The sequence below is a fragment of the Cyprinus carpio genome, chromosome B15 (assembly GCF_018340385.1).
Source record: "Cyprinus carpio isolate SPL01 chromosome B15, ASM1834038v1, whole genome shotgun sequence".
Taxonomy (NCBI): domain Eukaryota; kingdom Metazoa; phylum Chordata; class Actinopteri; order Cypriniformes; family Cyprinidae; genus Cyprinus; species Cyprinus carpio.
This window is the reverse complement of record NC_056611.1, coordinates 28005958-28022878: the sequence shown is the minus strand read 5'-3', so window position 1 is coordinate 28022878 and position 16921 is coordinate 28005958. Positions and strand designations below refer to the sequence as shown.

The 16921-nt window shown below is 34.3% G+C and overlaps 1 protein-coding gene across 5 annotated transcripts in view; it reads left to right on the top strand.

Moving 5' to 3' along the window:
- Positions 1 to 16921, top strand: part of LOC109052842 (rho guanine nucleotide exchange factor TIAM1-like) — an 83366-nt gene that overhangs the window by 13479 nt on the left and 52966 nt on the right. For 2 of the 5 annotated variants that reach the window (XM_042740175.1, XM_042740177.1), the window contains exon 1: positions 6302 to 6496. The exons of 1 other annotated variant lie outside the window; for it this stretch is intronic. The gene's annotated coding sequence lies outside the window, so the exon portion shown is untranslated. Of the gene's footprint in view, positions 1 to 6300; positions 6497 to 6516; positions 6665 to 16921 lie in introns of those variants that run through there. 2 more of the 5 variants (XM_042740181.1, XM_042740178.1) reach the window with 2 other exon arrangements.

Here is a 16921-nt window from a genome sequence, read left to right as displayed (position 1 = left end):
AAAATAACCGTTTTCTATTGTGATGTTTTAAATGTAATTTATTCCTGTGATCAAAGCTGTATTTTCAGCATCATTCCTCCAGTCTTCAGTGTCACATGATCTTCAGAAATCATTCTGATATGCTGATTTTGTGCTTAAGATACATTTATGATTATCATCAATGTTGAAAGCAGTTGTGCTGTTTTTTTCATGATTCTTTGATGAATAAAAAGTTGAATGGCATTTATTTGCATTTATTCATTTGAAATACTTTTACATTTTTATTTGAATAAAAATAGCATTTGTTCTTTATTTTAACTTTAAAAAATGTTTATATTTTAAACATTATACGTATCTTTGCTGTCACTTGAACTGACCACAAACTTTTGAATGGTCCATTATGTATAAAGCTATAAAAAAAATAGCCACATTTAGAAATAGATTTTGAAATAGTTTTATTTTTAAAGAAATTTGTATGTTTATCACACAGACCCCTGTAGTTTTCACTTGAGTCGGCTGTATTATGGTTGACTTTTGATCACAGATACTTCAATGTTTACTTTTTTAATCTTTGACAACTTTTTAATTGATATCGCAGAAAGTGATGAGAAAATATTGGAAGAGAATCACAAGCCAGACTCAAACCTGTGCCACATACACTATTAAATGCTGCATCATTACAACTATTGCTATTGTTGATACTTAGACTTGGTGTTAAGCTAAGTATTAATTTTAGTCTTTTCTGCACCATTTATGCAACAGGCATTGATGACAGCAGCAAATTAAGATTTTCTAGGTAGTTTTCATCTGCTGCTTGATAAAAAATTGGGTGGAAAAAGTTTCTTCACTGAATGATTGAAAATTGAAAATTATTACAGGACGGTCTGACTGTCTTGATAAGACAAAACATATAAATCATGCAAAGCAAACAAACGCTTGCGGTCACATGAGAGGTGCAGTGTTTCTCATCCCTGTCATGTTTTATAATCAGACAAGAATGTGATTCCCAAGTCGCATCATGTTTCTGTATCTTTTTGCTAAGCCAGGGTTTTGTTTCCAGTGTTATGAATATGTACGTTATTCCAAATAGCTGTGAGCAAATTTGGAGTGCTTTTCCATGCAGCTGGCACGTCGATGACTAAAAATGGAAATCCCAGTTGGGCTGCTAGCTTTAGCGTTTGGTGCAAGCCTCTCTCCTGGGTCATTGAAATATTGTGAATTCAGGAACAGTATACAGCTTCTCTGTGGGAACACTGATGTTTTTTGTCTCAGTTGGGGATGCTTTATTGAATTCCTCAGTGACTGACATCAGAAAGGCTAATGCAAACACGGCAGACCGCGAAGGTAAAGTCCCTGACCATAACTGAAAGTGACACATGTCGCCTCTGTTTGAAGAAGGATATTGCGTTTGCTTGTCCTTTATTATCATCGTTTGCTGGGCTTAGGGTTGATTTTCTACATTAGCTGATTGAGGAAACTGGTTTTAGGGCTGTTTGGTTTGTTTTAAGGCATAATGCTGAAGTTTAGCTCAGTTTTGCACACAACGATCAAATATTATTAAGCATTTGTCAGTGTAAATTGTTCACAAATGCAGTTTAATAATTTTTTATACTGAATTTGAACGCTCAAGCAGTCAGTTTACTGTTTTACAGATAATGGATGCAGTAATTTGTGCTACTCGCTGTTCATGGCCTTTTGTGTTTCTGTACTGTAGGGGCGATAGAGATACTATCCGTTTTTTGCCATTAAACCAGGCGTGTAATTGCTATAAACGTATTGATATAGGGCTGCTCGATTATGACAAAAATCATAATCATGATTATTTTAGTCAATGTTGTAATCACGATTATTTAACACGATTATGAGTGGGCCATATGACCAAAAAGATTTATTTAAAGATGGCGATCGATATATATGAATAATCTAAAATAAAAAAAAATAGTCTTAACTGTAAGCATTAAACTTAATTTGTTAATTATTAAAGCTACAAAAAGTCCTTCAGTCAAGAGTAGTGAGTGATTTTGTCTTTCTTTTGTTGTGTGTTTAATATTAAGCACACAGTCGTCACTTTAAGAGCCGCACGGATCAAATTCACTGTTACACATTTTCATTCTCAAGTGTTTGCATTCATTTATTACATAACCGATGAGGGTTTATGTGAATAACCAACACATTTGACTCATTTTTTGTGTGTATCTGACCGTGTAGGCATGCACCTAGTTAAAAGATGATTTTAATGTTCGTGTTCTGTTCCGTCTTATGTTCGAGTGCAAATCCTCTCGAGGAACAGAGCAAGTTCTTTTTAAAAACATGAATGATTCTAATCAACTTAAATAAATCAAGCTCTTCTCATTTTGCAAGTCACTTTACATTATTTTACTGATCTGCACATGAAATTGGGCTTTTCTGGAGGAGCTTAAGCACACCACTAGGGGGCGGAATGGGGATGCAATAATAATTATTTTATCTAAATTTTTGTGTTTTCATAATCGTTGGAGGCCTAAATCGAAAATTAATTGCACAGCCGTCTATTGACAGACAGATTAGCAAACTTTCTCACTCTCTTTTTATGCTTGTTTGTAATGAAATAGATATTTAGTTAAATACATCAAGAATAATTTACAGTGAGTGAGTCATTATCGCAAAATAAACCCAAATATGAGAAGAAATTCAGGAACACTGAGTTCAGCCTCCTCCTTTTTACTGTGGTTTGTTGTTGAGCCTTTATTTTACAATAATGGTCATCTAACTAAACATTATCCCAATTATTACGCAGCTACTTAACAAAGAAATTCATATATGGACATGAAATGTTCAGTTTAGCAAATTATTTCATTAGTTCATTTGTAAGGACTGTGCAAAGACAAAAGACTTTTTAATGCTTTTATATGAAGTTTCTAATGCTTACCAAGCCTGCATTTATTTGATTTAAAATACAGTAAAAACAGGAATATTTTTAATTATTATTGCCATTTAAAATAACTGTTTTCTATGTGAATATATTTTAAAATGTAATTAATTTATGTGATGCTTACTCCAGTCTTCAGTGTCACATGATCCTTCAGAAATCATTCTAATATCCCGATTAGCTGCTCAAGAATTTGCATTTGTGTAGAAATATTTTGATGCATTTTTCATGAATAAAAGTATTCATTTAATTGTTTCTGAATTATATATTGTGTCAGATATTGCTTTATTTATGGTTGTAGCATGCTAATCACTTCAGTTTTGGTGTGACTGAATTATTTAGAAGAATATCTCCTTCAGCAAAAGGACTTTCTGTCTGGAATTGGGGTCACAGAGGTCATTTCCAATTCTGATACTATGTAATTATTATTTCACATATAGCCCAAAATTACCATATTAAAATGGCCTGAGGATCTGAAGCATCATGAATACTAAACTGCTTTATAATAGATCAGTCCCTACCGTAATGAATCATTCGATGCAGAATATGAGAGGTTCTTAGGAAGCAAACAGCTGATAGTTTATCATGCGGAGCAGACGTGGTGGTCGGTCTGGCGTTCCTGTGGGCTCAGACAGACCTGCGTTTACCCTGTTCCTCCTCACAGCGCTGGGAGACTGTCATGTCACGTCTGTCTCTCTCCTCACAAGAACAACACCGACTCGTCTCGTTAAAGCTGATGCGTGTCATTTCTGCACACATCATCGCTAACTTTCATAATACGTCATATGAAACTGAGTAATTGGAAATAACGTAGGGCAGGACTTGATTTTATCCATATCCATTTCAGGATTTAGCAAAGTTATGTTTTCAGAGCAGTTATGTATTTAATGTTAATTATTCTGAAAAAAAAATATTAATAAACAAAAGCAAAGTTATGTATTTAAAGCAGTTATGTATTTAATGTTAATTATTCTGAAATTAAAATTATAATATGTTTTTTAATTCTTGGAATTATTTAAATATAAATGATACTGTTTTTAAGATTTTTATTTTTGTTCTTTATTAATATAATTGAATTATCAAGGTTTTTACATTTACTGTTATATTTTATTTCATATTATTATATGGCATTATTAAAATGTTTATTTTTATTTTTAATAAATCTCTGTTTCTCTTTCTGTTTCTCACTCTGTGTTTTATTGGGAGAAAGTAACCAGCTTTTTATGAACTATTATGGGATTATTAACCAGATTTATTGTCAGTTATTATGGGATTGTTGATTTTTTTTTTATATATATATATATTATGGAATTATTCAAAATTTTATTCTTATTTTTTAATATTTATTATGAGATTATTAGTATGTATTTTATTTAATATTAATTATTTAAATCAAATATTTAATATTGTTTTTAAATGTTACAGTAAGGACTCTTAAGACATTTCTTTCTCTCTTGCTTCTTTCTCACTCTGCTTCTTTTGCTGTCTCTCTCTCTCTGTCTCTCTCTGTGTTTTATTTGGGAGAAAGTATCCAGCTGTGGAGTTTGTACAGATTAGGGGTCATAACCTTGGCTGGCAAAGTTAGTCACTTGTAAACGCCATCAGACTAACCGCAGTGTTGAGGTTCTTATTTTAGACAGTTTAATCACAATCGTCTAGACAGGAGGTTGTGCTTCTGAGCTGCGTACAGTCCAGTTCATCTGTCTGAGCGTCTTGCCCCCTCCGCAGCGCGCCGTCGCTGGGTTATATCAGCCAGCCAACACTGATCTCAATCTGGCCCCGGGCGTCTGCGCTGCTATGTATGCAAAGCAGCTGGCAGATCACATGATCAGAGTGACGGAATAGCTTCCTGCTTCCAAACACTGTGGCCACTGCCTGGCGTCCCAGAATACCTACACGAGGTGTGTGTGCGTGGTGAAAATGAATTCAGCTCGGGTCGTCATCATTGACGTCTGTGTCTCTCTCCTCCTACAGCTCTGGTGCTATGACAACAACGCTGCTGCCTTCCCACCAATCACACCTCTATCTCCACAGACACATATGCATGCTGTTCTGTCCAAATATTTAAGATTTAACCTCTTCAAGCGAGTATTGTGGCATTTGATAGATGTTTTTTGTAGACGTCATGCCTGGGACATTGTTTTACCTTAAAAACAAAAGATAAAAGCACTAAATAATATTTTGCATGGCAAAATGGAGCACATTTATATGTTTATTGCATTGTGGCTTTATTTTAGGTAAAATTAAGGATATTAAGGTCATATTTTTACCTCAAAATCAAAAGAAAAAATGCTAAATTATATTTTGCATGATAAAATAGATTTACTGCATTGTGACAATATCTGAATGACAATTAAGCACATTTTTCCCCTCATATCCTCTTTGCCACAATGCAATAAAATGACATTTTCATTGCTTTTATGTGAAAGAAAAAATATATTATTTAAAATATTTATGCATCATGATAAAATTTGTTGTAGCATTTATTAAACCTTTAAATAATATTGATTTTAAAAATAATAAAAAATATATTTCAGTAATATAGTACCCTACTGAGATTAATGGGGGGGAAAATAAATAACATGTCCTGACACATGATAATAATAAGAATAGGAAGGAGATGTGATTAATTGTCAGAAAAAATTATATTGCAATGAAAAAAAAAATGAATGAAAAAAAAAAACTGGGGGAGGAGGATCCTAAAATAAGCTTTATAGTTTTAAAATAAGCTTTATATATAATATATATATATAGTTTTTTGGTTAAATGTGCCCTAGATTTTATTTATTTTATATATACTTTTTTTTTGGTGGGATGCGCTCTTTAGTTTGCAAACTATTTCAGCTAGAGAATTTTGCACAACTTGCCTGAGGTAGGCGGAGCTGTGTGATAAAGGTGTGGAAAAGTGGGAGGAGTCAGTGCTTGTGAGTGGTGGGTCTGAAAACTTTCGTAAATTTTTAGGCTCTCTGCAGGGTCATGCCAGAGCTGTTGAGACAGGTGATTGAAAAGAGAGCAGGAAAATGTGCTAAATAGTCAAAAAATATAAAAAATAATATTGTAATGGGAAAAAAGCACCATGGTCATAAAATAAGCTTATAAAAAATATAATAAATTTTTCTTTTGATTTTGTGGTTAAATGTGCCCTAGACATGTTTTTTTGTGGGATGCGCTCTTTATTTTGCAGACTTTATTTCAGAGGGAGAATTTGCCCTGAGGTGGGCGGAGCTCTGTGGGAAAGGTGTGAGAAGTGGGCGGAGTCTGTGCTTGTGAGAGGTGGGTTTCTCCGCAGGGTCATACCAGATTGTTCAGACAGACCAAAAGGAGCAGAACCACACGCATTCCTGCTCCCAATCTAAGTCATTCCGAGACAGAAGGAAAGGGGGAAGGGGAAGGAGGTAAAAAGAGTGTGGGAGAAGGGAGAAGGGAGGAGAAGAGGGGGGAGATCGCTGAATGGACACAGCCCCCATCCCAAGCTGTTTCAGTTCTCGTCCACTCACGTGGGCGTCAGTATGTTGTGGAGTTGGAGACGGAATGTGGACGGCGCTGCAGGAAACATGAGATTTTAGAAAGGACGCGTGTCATTGGGTCACAGGATCGCCCCCTGGGAAGGTAAGACGTTTGTGCGGTTGTTGATGTGTGGCGGCAGGCTTTGGGTTTGTGTTGATGCTTTTCGGTAGAAGACGCGCTGCAGTTTCACGGCTTCAAAGACTCTGGATATCTGTCGAGAGGCAGAGAAAGCAGATAAAAAGGATTTCCCACATCTGAACAGCGCAGTCCGTACGTCTGACTTTGTCTGTCTCTCTTTGACTTGCTCTATCTGAATATTCAAAGAAGCTTATTGACAGGGTAAACAAGGGTTTGCATCGGCAAAACATTAATAACCATTACATGTTTACATGCTTATTGTTGGTTATTGTATACTGAACACAGATCTTAACGTCTTTTTTGTGGTTTTGTTCACTTTCAATGGTTTAATAAGTTTATACATCTCTACTTTAGGTTTGTTGTTACTGAGGTTTCATGTACAGCTGATATATCTGTAGTCATACAGATACTCCTGTTGGAATATGAGTCATCATTTGCAATAAATCATAAAAGAATTGCATAAGATTGTGTTTGAGAAAAATGTTCCCTTCATTATTGTTAAATTCTTTTTAGTGTCAGGGTCCCCCACAGTCACAGCCTGCCAATATAAGGGAATTATATTCATGTATTATTTTTTTAAACATTTTTGAGTTTTTTTTTTAATTGATTATATTTTTAAATGTATTGTGTTAATATTAAAAAAATATGTATTTTAAAATGTTCATTCTTTTTTATATGTTTAGTTCATTTTTCCCAAATATTCTTGTATTTTAAATAATTTCAGAAAGAAATTCAGTGCAAATTATCTCTATAAAATATATTTTAATTTCCTCATCCAGTATTTGGGAATAACCATAAAAGTAAGTTGAGCCCCGTTGAGTCATATTGCATATTGTGTAGTCTTTATCAGAACTTTGCTGGTATATTATGTTAATAATGTCTTTCTAATAGAGTATAAAGAAAGATGTAGAAGTTTTAAAACCCTGAAAGATTTGCTTTAAAGTCCTTGTGATGTTCTACATTGACATTGGATCCCATTGGGAACCTAATAGTCCTTTTGTGAACTATCTGTTCTTAAGATATACTTGTTGGTTGCTGGAATTCTACGTTGGAATTCCAATTTGGATCTAAATGATGACAAAAATTCCAATGAAGTTTGTTTGGCTGGGGATATGAGTTTGCATGTGTGATGTTTGGATTGTGGTTTGCAAAATAAGTTTTATTTTGCCTTTAGCAAAGCTGAATGTCTTAATAATGCTGCTTTTCCAATTGCCTGTTGCATATCAAAAGGTACATCCCGAACGAACAAAGCTCATTTAAAACATTGTTATTGTCTTCCACCCGTGGTCTTAAATGCTAATTGAACTGGTAGTTAATGACATGCAAACCCAGGCTTTCTGCGGGTGTCAGACGCCGTAAACAGTCCATGCGTGTGTCGTTAGAATGACAAAGCTCCTGTGCTGCTGCTATTGTGTAGCCGTGTGAGGAAGATGATGAATTGCAAATGTGTGAGTAAGTCAGAGTCAAGGAGAATCCCCTCTGAGCATGTCCTGGTGTGAAGGACTTTAGACGGGCTGAATTCATTCACTCTGAATGGCCTGAGAAAAGGAAAGGCTGAAAGACAGAAGGAATCTCTCATCTGCTGGTATACAGATGGAAATGAATCAGCCATCCGCAGTCAGGCAGGACAGGAGGTCAGAGCTGGTGGACGCAGCTGCGAAGTGCATTGCATCATACGAGAGCCAGTAGAGAACACATATGGAGTGTGAAAAAACTTAAAGCTAGTTTTGAGTCACAAGCAAGGTCAGATTTGGGCCAGAAGGGACTAAAATGTGGTGTCAAAAAGGTCTCTTTTGCAAATTCTTGCAGTCTAACATTTCGTAAAGAGAAGACCGGTGCTAGTTGTCTCATTTTTACGTTAGTTTCTTGGTTTGTTTTAAAACCCCGTTTCACTATTATTGATCAGGAGTATAGATTCACAGTTCATTCAAAATAAGTTGACCCTTTGTGACAACATGCCCCAATAGCCAATTCTTCTTGTCTAATGTTTAATGTACAGAAGACCGGGGCTAGTTGTCACACTTTTTACTTTAGTTTCTTGGTTTATTTTTAAAAATCTGATTCTGATAGACACTATTCACCATTATTGATCAGCAGTTTATATTCACAATAGAATGAAAACTCAGTGACCCTTTGTGACAACATGCCCCAATAGAATCTGTTTGGCCAATTCTTGTTGTTTAACATTTCATATGGAGAAAACCTTGGCTAGTCACACTTTTTTACTCTAGTTTATAGATTTTATTCCCAAAAATCTGTTTCTGAGAGACAGTTTCACTGTTATTGATCAGAAGTTTAGATTCACAGTTATTGAAAACACAATGAATGTCTGTGACAACATGCCCCAATAGCATCACAATGGGAACCTGCCATGAAATGTTGTATGTAATAAGCTACTTTTCGTGTTGATTTGATTTCACATTTAAGCCATAAGTGTTTAAATTGAAGATTAATGTCCGTTTATTTATTCAGTTAAAGTGTTTTACAAAAATTATTAGTGTGTTGTTATTCAACATGACCTTTTGAAGGTAAAAATGCCCCTAAATACCAGTTCCTGGGGCAAATATTTGCACTTAATAGGCTCATTTCTGAAAAAATGCAGAAACAATATCAGCCTTGAGGCACCAATACTTTGTTTTGACCATAGTGCAGTTCAGTTTTCATAATCTCCATACGGGAACCAGCAATCAAGCCAACAAAGGTTTAATTGTTATTTAGTTCTGCACGAGTGAAGAACTAAACAGGTTTAATACCGACCCAAGCCTTTTCTTCCCTTGAAAGTAATTGATTGAAATAGTTTCCTTCTTTACTCGGGGGACACACTGACTTTGATAATTAAAAATGAGGCTAGAACGTGATTTTCATAAATACAGATCACTTTCATTGTGCTTTGATGTGGTCATTGCCTCTGGGTTGTGTTTCCTGTATCAGCGTTGTTAATTAACTCTCCTGGATTGGTTTTGGGAGGGTTAGAGGGAATCAAACATGTCGTAAGCATGAGATAGTATCTCGTCTTGCACTTATGCATTGTTTTCCAAACAGATCCTTCAGAGTTTTATGACTTTTGATCCATAGCAGGAATACTTCCCTGTCAACAGGATAGAGTGCTGTGTTCACACTAGCTGCTGTGATTGTATGGTGAGTGATAGTAGTGTTTAAACACGGGGAATCCCTTTTATCTGTATGCTTCTCAACTTTCATGTCAAGATGCCGTGGTCTAGTTTTGTTTCATAAACCAGATCTTAGCATCTTGAGAGCATCTTAATGCAAATGAAAACATACTGTAAGTGACTGATTTCAAAAGTTGGTTATTATTTTATTTAGTAGTATTTATATACTTTTCTATAAATGTATTGTTTTTATTATAAATAGAAATCTAAAATATATTATTATATGAAATGTATTCATTTTTTATATACTAGAGACTCAAGTAGTTTATTCCATTGTTTTATTATTTAGAATTTAATTTAATATTTTAATAATATTTTTGTAAACGTGTCGTTATTATTATGAATAGCAGTTTGAAATTAATTCATTAGTCCATTTTTATAACTACACTAGAGACGTGTTTAATAGTTTTTATCATTTATATATTTTAATATGTATATATTTTGTAAATGCAATATTATTATTATAAATAGCAATTTGAAATAAATGTATTATAATTATAATTATATTATTTTTTTATAACTACACTAGAGATTCCAATAGTTTTATTATTTATAATTTAATTTAAGAATTTTTATATATGCTTTTATATTAACTTATTGTTTTTTATTATGAATAAAAATATTAAATTCATTTATTTGTCACTGGTTTGTGACTACAATAGAGACTTGACTACAATTTATTCCAGTAGTTTTTTTTTATTATTATTTATAATTGCATGTAATATTTTATATATTTCTTTATAAATGTATTATTTTTAATACACATATTAGAATACAAATATGAAATTAACTTATTAGTCACAAGTTTTCCACACTAGTGACCTGACTACAGATAATTACAAATTACAAGTAAATTTTAATTTAAGAAATAAATATGAAATCAATTTGTTATTGAACTTTTATATTAATACTCTGCAGTACTTAATGAAATAAGTATTTTTATAGTTAACATTTCTCTTACTCCGATATTATATTGGAAAAATTTGTTTTCTCTGTGTACTGCATTATGGGATTGCCTTCTCCACGAAGCATGCATATGATGATCTGGCTATATCTTTTATTTTGATGGTGTATACTAACGTAAAATGCCTTAGAGATACTGTCTAGGTAAGCAGCTCACTTGGTTTTGTCTCATTGGCTTCCTGTTCCTCTTAATGTGGCCTATAATTCCGTTTACCCAGAATGCATCAAAAACACCAATCTTACCGGTTCCGCCCTGCGTTTTGATGAGTGATTTAATTGTAGGGTTGTTATTTCTGTGGTTGAGGGCAGCTGTTTTAAAGTGGTTATCTATGATGTCAAACCCTAAGACAGGTGGTTTAGGTCGACAGACCTGTGCACACGGTTAGTTTGTTCTTGATCTTCCAGCTCCATCGTGGCACAGAGAGGGAAACAGGGGCGTTATTGTACTGGAGCCGGGTGGAAATTAAAGGCCTGTGATCGGAGCTCAGAGCGAGTAAACTCATTTCAACGCGGCTTTGTGTAGTCATGTGTGTCTGAATCCCGTCTGGCTACGCTCGGCTGCACGGCACGGGGACGAGGGGTGGGAGGAGAGACCCCAGGGTTCGGCAGAGGCTTCCACAGGGGAAAAACTCAGATAATGTGCAGGAGAGATTTTCTGGAAACTGGATTTGGTTAATCTGTTCTCGGCGTATCACACTGGGGCTAATCAGAGCAACACATGCCATCACTTGTCCTTCAGAAAATACTTCTCTGAGCCGGAAAAGTTTGTTGGTCTGTCCTCCGATGTGCTTTAATCGTCCTCAGTGTGATTGAGAAAATACTGTTTGTTGGTTTGGATTTAGTGTGTATATGTGCTAATTTATTACTGAAAAAAAAAAAGAATTACAATATAAAAACTAGGGCTGCCGAGTGATTAAAATGAATTAATCTAATTAGTTAAATGATGTGCTGATTAATTTATTTAAATTGATTGGCACATAATTTAATTAATTAGATAAAAAACGAAATAACACATTAATTTGGGTTGAGAAATTAGCCCCCAAAAGATAATTTTATAGTCATTGTGTTAAATGAGTAAAGCATTGAATAGACGAGACAAAAGAGTAGCTTTAGAAAGAATTATTTTGACTCAACATATAATTTATTACCTTTTAAACTTACAGTGTGGCCATTTTGTTTTCAGAGTCTGCGCATGAAGTGGCATTTAGTTATATTTACACAGGTGGCATTGCATTTACAGTGCAATTAGAATTGCATAAATAATGCTATGACAGTAATAGGTTTTATTTATTTTTTTAAATAGGATTTTTAAATATGATTAAAAAATGAAATGATGCTCAGAATATGAAACTAAAACCACCAGTAGGTGGCAGCAAGTCTTTTTTTAATGAGCAAGTCATTGACTCATTCATTCAACTGATTTGTTCAAACAGTTCATTCATTAAGAAACGAAGCATGTGTCTTTATAAATAGGTGTCTGTGGCATTGAATAATTGGCTCACTTGATTTGTTCAAAAAACGTGGATTTATTCAGTAAAGAAACACTGCTGTGACTTTGTTTGGAACTATTTTTGTTTGCGAAATTGAAACAATACTGTATTGTGACTATAATATGCTTTAAATGCATTAATCATTTAACGTCCTATTTTTTCCACAGTTAATCAATGTTAAATCAACAGCCATAATAAACACAGTAGTTAACTCATAGAAACTTCAACTCAATCCATAATGTTTAAAAAAGCACTGCACATTGTACACATTGTTATCTTAAGCAAGCTTGTAGCACTTCAAACCATTGTAGCAAACCGAGCCATTGTTTATGCTTGACACGTTCAGTCTGGTGTGAACTGATGCAGACGTGCTCATCTGACGGCTCTCCAGAGGTGTTTACGCTTCACACGCTCTCCAGAAACAACAGGTGGAAGTGCAGAAAACATCTGAACCAACACAAACAGCAGAGAAGTTTGCATTTGTAAATGACGTCACTTTTGCCAGGAACATGTGTATCAATTAAAATAGGTTTTCCCAGCTGCTTATAAGTAAAATCAGTATTATAGAGTCCACTGAAATTTTGTCAAAACTCAAAAAACCTATTTGTGTTTAGCATTTAGTTTCACCACTATAGTTATAATAAGGATTTGATACCAATATTTAATATTGAAAATATCAAAGTATCATGGTGATGCCATACTGTTAGTCTAGTAGCTTGCCCCTCCCCCTTTGGTATTAGCCACTGACAAGTCAAAATCATCACACTGTGGCCCATTTCATGTGCAAACATGTAGCACAGAGCCGTTAAGTCCTTACAGTAATTATTGCTAATGCTAATAGACACAGAGCGATGTTTTTACATGCAGATTGTCTTAAAGGTCATGTGACCTCACTCTTCCTCTGTGCTTGAGAATCTTCTTTCGTTTGCTTCCTAAAGGCACAAGTGAACAACGTGGACTGGTTGGTTGACCCTCTAGCATCCTGGAACATAGATGTTGTTAAGTCTTGTGTGCTTTACTAAATATAAGAGACTTGTTTTTTTGATTATTTCTTATCTTTTTAGCCTTATTAGTAATGATGGCAATCATAAAACATCAATATTAACATTTTAGCTTCGCTTTAGCTAATTATATAGTATTTTTGTGTCCCTAAAAATTAACAAAGTTTTATATATATATAATTTTTTTTTCTTGATTTTACATTTATTTCCAACTTAAAACATTTTAAAATTTTTTTTTTTCAAATCTAACATCTAAAATTTATATTTTTCATAATTTTAGCTAGTCAAAAAGAAAAATATATTTATATTTTTTTTTTTCATATTTGGTTTAGTTGGTTATGTAAGTGTCCCTAAAAGGTAAAGTCAAAGTGAACTAGATTTGTATATATTTTAAGTTGTCATTTTAACTGCAGTTTAAGTAATTTTCTTGTGCTTTTGTCATTTTGTTAGGTTTTTTTTTTTTAAATAAATAAATATTTTTGTTTAGTTGCCAAGGCAACATTTTCCTTTTTTAAGTTTTTCAGTTAATATTTAGATTTCATTTCAAGCAGCACTTTTCAGATTTGCTGTTATGTATAATGTGTATTTTAAGTGTACCCTTTTTTAAGTATTTGCATTTTTTTTTTTTTTTTTATTTAGTTAAGCATTATTATTTTTATTTTAGTTTTTGCCAAGGCAACATTGTTGTTTTAAGTGATTTTAGAGTTAGCTCCCAAGGCAACATTTATATTTTTTAATGTAAACTTTCATTTCAGCTTTTTTTTTTTCAGATTTGGTCTAGTATTTTTAAGTGTCCCTAAAAAGTATTGTCAAAGTAAACTAGATTATCATTTCCTCAAGCAAAAACTGTGTTTGCAAGTAAGCAAAGAGTAGTGTTGTATTCTGAAGTTCTTTCTTTCATGCTCGGGTGGGTGTTGTCGGGGTGTCAGGTACGACTCCTCCACCTCCCATCCCCCATCCGTACAGCCCTTCCACCTATTGAAGCCCGGGGGCAGGGGATCATCAGCAAATGTCCCTGAGGAGGTGCCGAGGAATGCCTGCACCTCCTATCAGCACGTCGTTCAGGGGCTTCAAAGCCGCTAGATTAGGGCAGGATGCTGCATTCTCTCTAACCGAGAGGAACTCAGGAAATTCGGGGGCAATTTTAGGAGCATCAAAAGATTTAGTGGATAGTGAAATATACGACCAGTTACTGTGGTTACGCAGTAAAGATTAGTGTCAAATTAGCGTTCACTTTGATATGTTTATTATCATTTAATTTTATAGCAGTTGTTTTTGTTAATGTCAATTATGTTTTTAAAGGGGTCATATGATGCTGCTAAAAGAACATTATTTGGTGTATTTGGTGTAATGAAATGTGTTTATGCGGTTTAAGGTTAAAAAAAACACATTATATTCCACATACTGTACATTATTGTTTCTCCTTTATGCCCCGCCTTCTGAAAAGCGAGGTGTGCTGTGATTGGCCAGTTATCCAGCGCATTGTGATTGGCCGAATACCTCAAGCGCGTGATGGAAATGTTACGCCTCTTAACATATTGTGATGCCTTGTCCGGCCGGAGCGACGAGACATAAACATAAAACCCATTATAAACGTGACATAAACATGATTTCTAGTCGTGTTTTCTTTTGGAAGGCAAAAACAAAGTAGTTTCACTTTCTCAAATGAAACAGCGTCACACACCGCAGCCTTGAGTGAGCGGATATCATCCTCTTTTGGAAGGCCAAACAAAGTAGTTTTGATTTCACAGTGAAACACACAGATACAATACACGACATCGCCGCCAACACCAAAACAGCAAAAACAAAAAAAAAATAAAAACCACACCTCCTTCTTTAACATCAACATATGCAAGGCATTATGCAAATCTTCCCACATAGTGACATAGAGATGTGGGGGCGTGTCAGAATGAGCCGTTTAGGTAGGAGTGCTTGACTCTTAACTTTTATAAAGGATATCTCTTTGGATTTGAGACTTTAGTCTTTGCAGCTTCACAGATCTTCTTCACCAAGAGCTTGTAACACTCCGAAGAGAAAGGAAAATTTGACATCGCATCATATGACCCCTTTAATGTTTGCCATTACTTAGCAAATGGTGTGCGTTTGGGGGCATGCCCCCCCCCCCCCCACCACCAATAGAAAGCTGTGTTATTTTAGTATTATGTAGTATTATAGTATTTATTAATATTTTTTAACTGGCATTTATTTATTTCTTAATTATTTAATTTTCAATTTTAATTTTAGTTTGTTTTAGTAATTTTGTTACTTAAATTGCTTATACATTTTTGTTAGTTCTTTGTCTGTTTAGTTATAGTTTATTTTTATTTTAGTTTAGCAACTTCAACTTGCTAAGGCAGTATTTCTGTTTTTTGAAGTTTTACTAAAAACATGCAGCATTTCTAAGTTTTTTCATTTTTAAATTTTTCATCTAATGTTTACATATTTTTTCACATTCTGAAATCTGTAAAAACAGGGCACAATGTACTGCATTAATAAATTTCCACATTGATTGTTTATTATTTATTTAGTTTTTTTTAACAGGTGTTTTATCTATATTTTGAATGTTGGACTGCATTGCATTGTTTTAGAGTTAACGGAAATGTCTGTAAAATGAATGAAAAATGTCCTAGCAGAAAATTACAGTACAGTTTCCTTTTTTATTTAATTTTTTACAGTGCAGTTTTATTTAGAATTTTAGTTAACAATAACACTGAATGGAAGAACTTATTTGAAATTTAATTTGGTGGCACAGAGATGTGCCTGTACTTTTAAAAAACACTGATATAAAGCTGTTTATGGCATTTTTGATACCAAAAAACATTTAATTTGAGGTCTGTTTGACACTATTTTGTTGAATCCTTTCTATGTTTTTTTCTGCTTTGCAGTTTGTTTGTTCTGAGCAGAAACGCAGGCATAATTGCTAGAACAGAAAGAGCTCATTTGGTTGTCTCTCAGGTTTTCTGTTTGTCTCGATATTGAGTCGACCTGTCACTCGAGGGTATCCACTGAAAGACCTGTCAATCATTCATCACACCACAGTGACCTCCCTGCACAGTTTTGCCAAAGGCACATACTTTAAAATCATAAAATGTTCTTATATTTCTGAACCTCATTACGCCGGCTGTGTTTTATGTTGCATTCGGAGTCTCTTTCAGACAGATGGTAAATTTGTGCTGTTTTCATTAGCGCTGAATGCCCCTCGCAGCGTTTCTCAATTAAACGTTTCTACGGTCCCTAAATGAGAAAAACAAACACTAAAACAGCACTGCAATGGAAACACGATGGGTAATCCTGAATAAGAACGATAGAAAATTATAGAAATGCCCAAAGATGTTTAGTGTTTTGATTGTTTGTGATACAAAATAGTCATGGGAAATTTGGAAATAACATCAGTGGCTGAAGACATAGAAACTTGTTTGTCCAGTGTAATAGAAATATGATTGGCAGAGCTCAAATGGTGAATGTACACACGTATTGCTCATTCTGTTCTCCAGATGCATTGTGGGTATTACCAGAGTGGCTTGTTTTCAGACCATGTCCAATATCACGCTCTTAAAAACATCTCATAAAAGAGGATCACCCCTGGAGCATGTCACAAAAACGTCATGCCTATCCTGGTACTTAAATAACTAAATAACAGGCGATTCCATTTAAGGTTTTTTCAGGGAACGGTCACATTAGTGAAATTGCAGCAAAGTTTTGCCTGCAAAAAAGGTCCATTTTTAATAGTTTAGCGATGGATAAAGTGCCACCAAACAGCTTTAA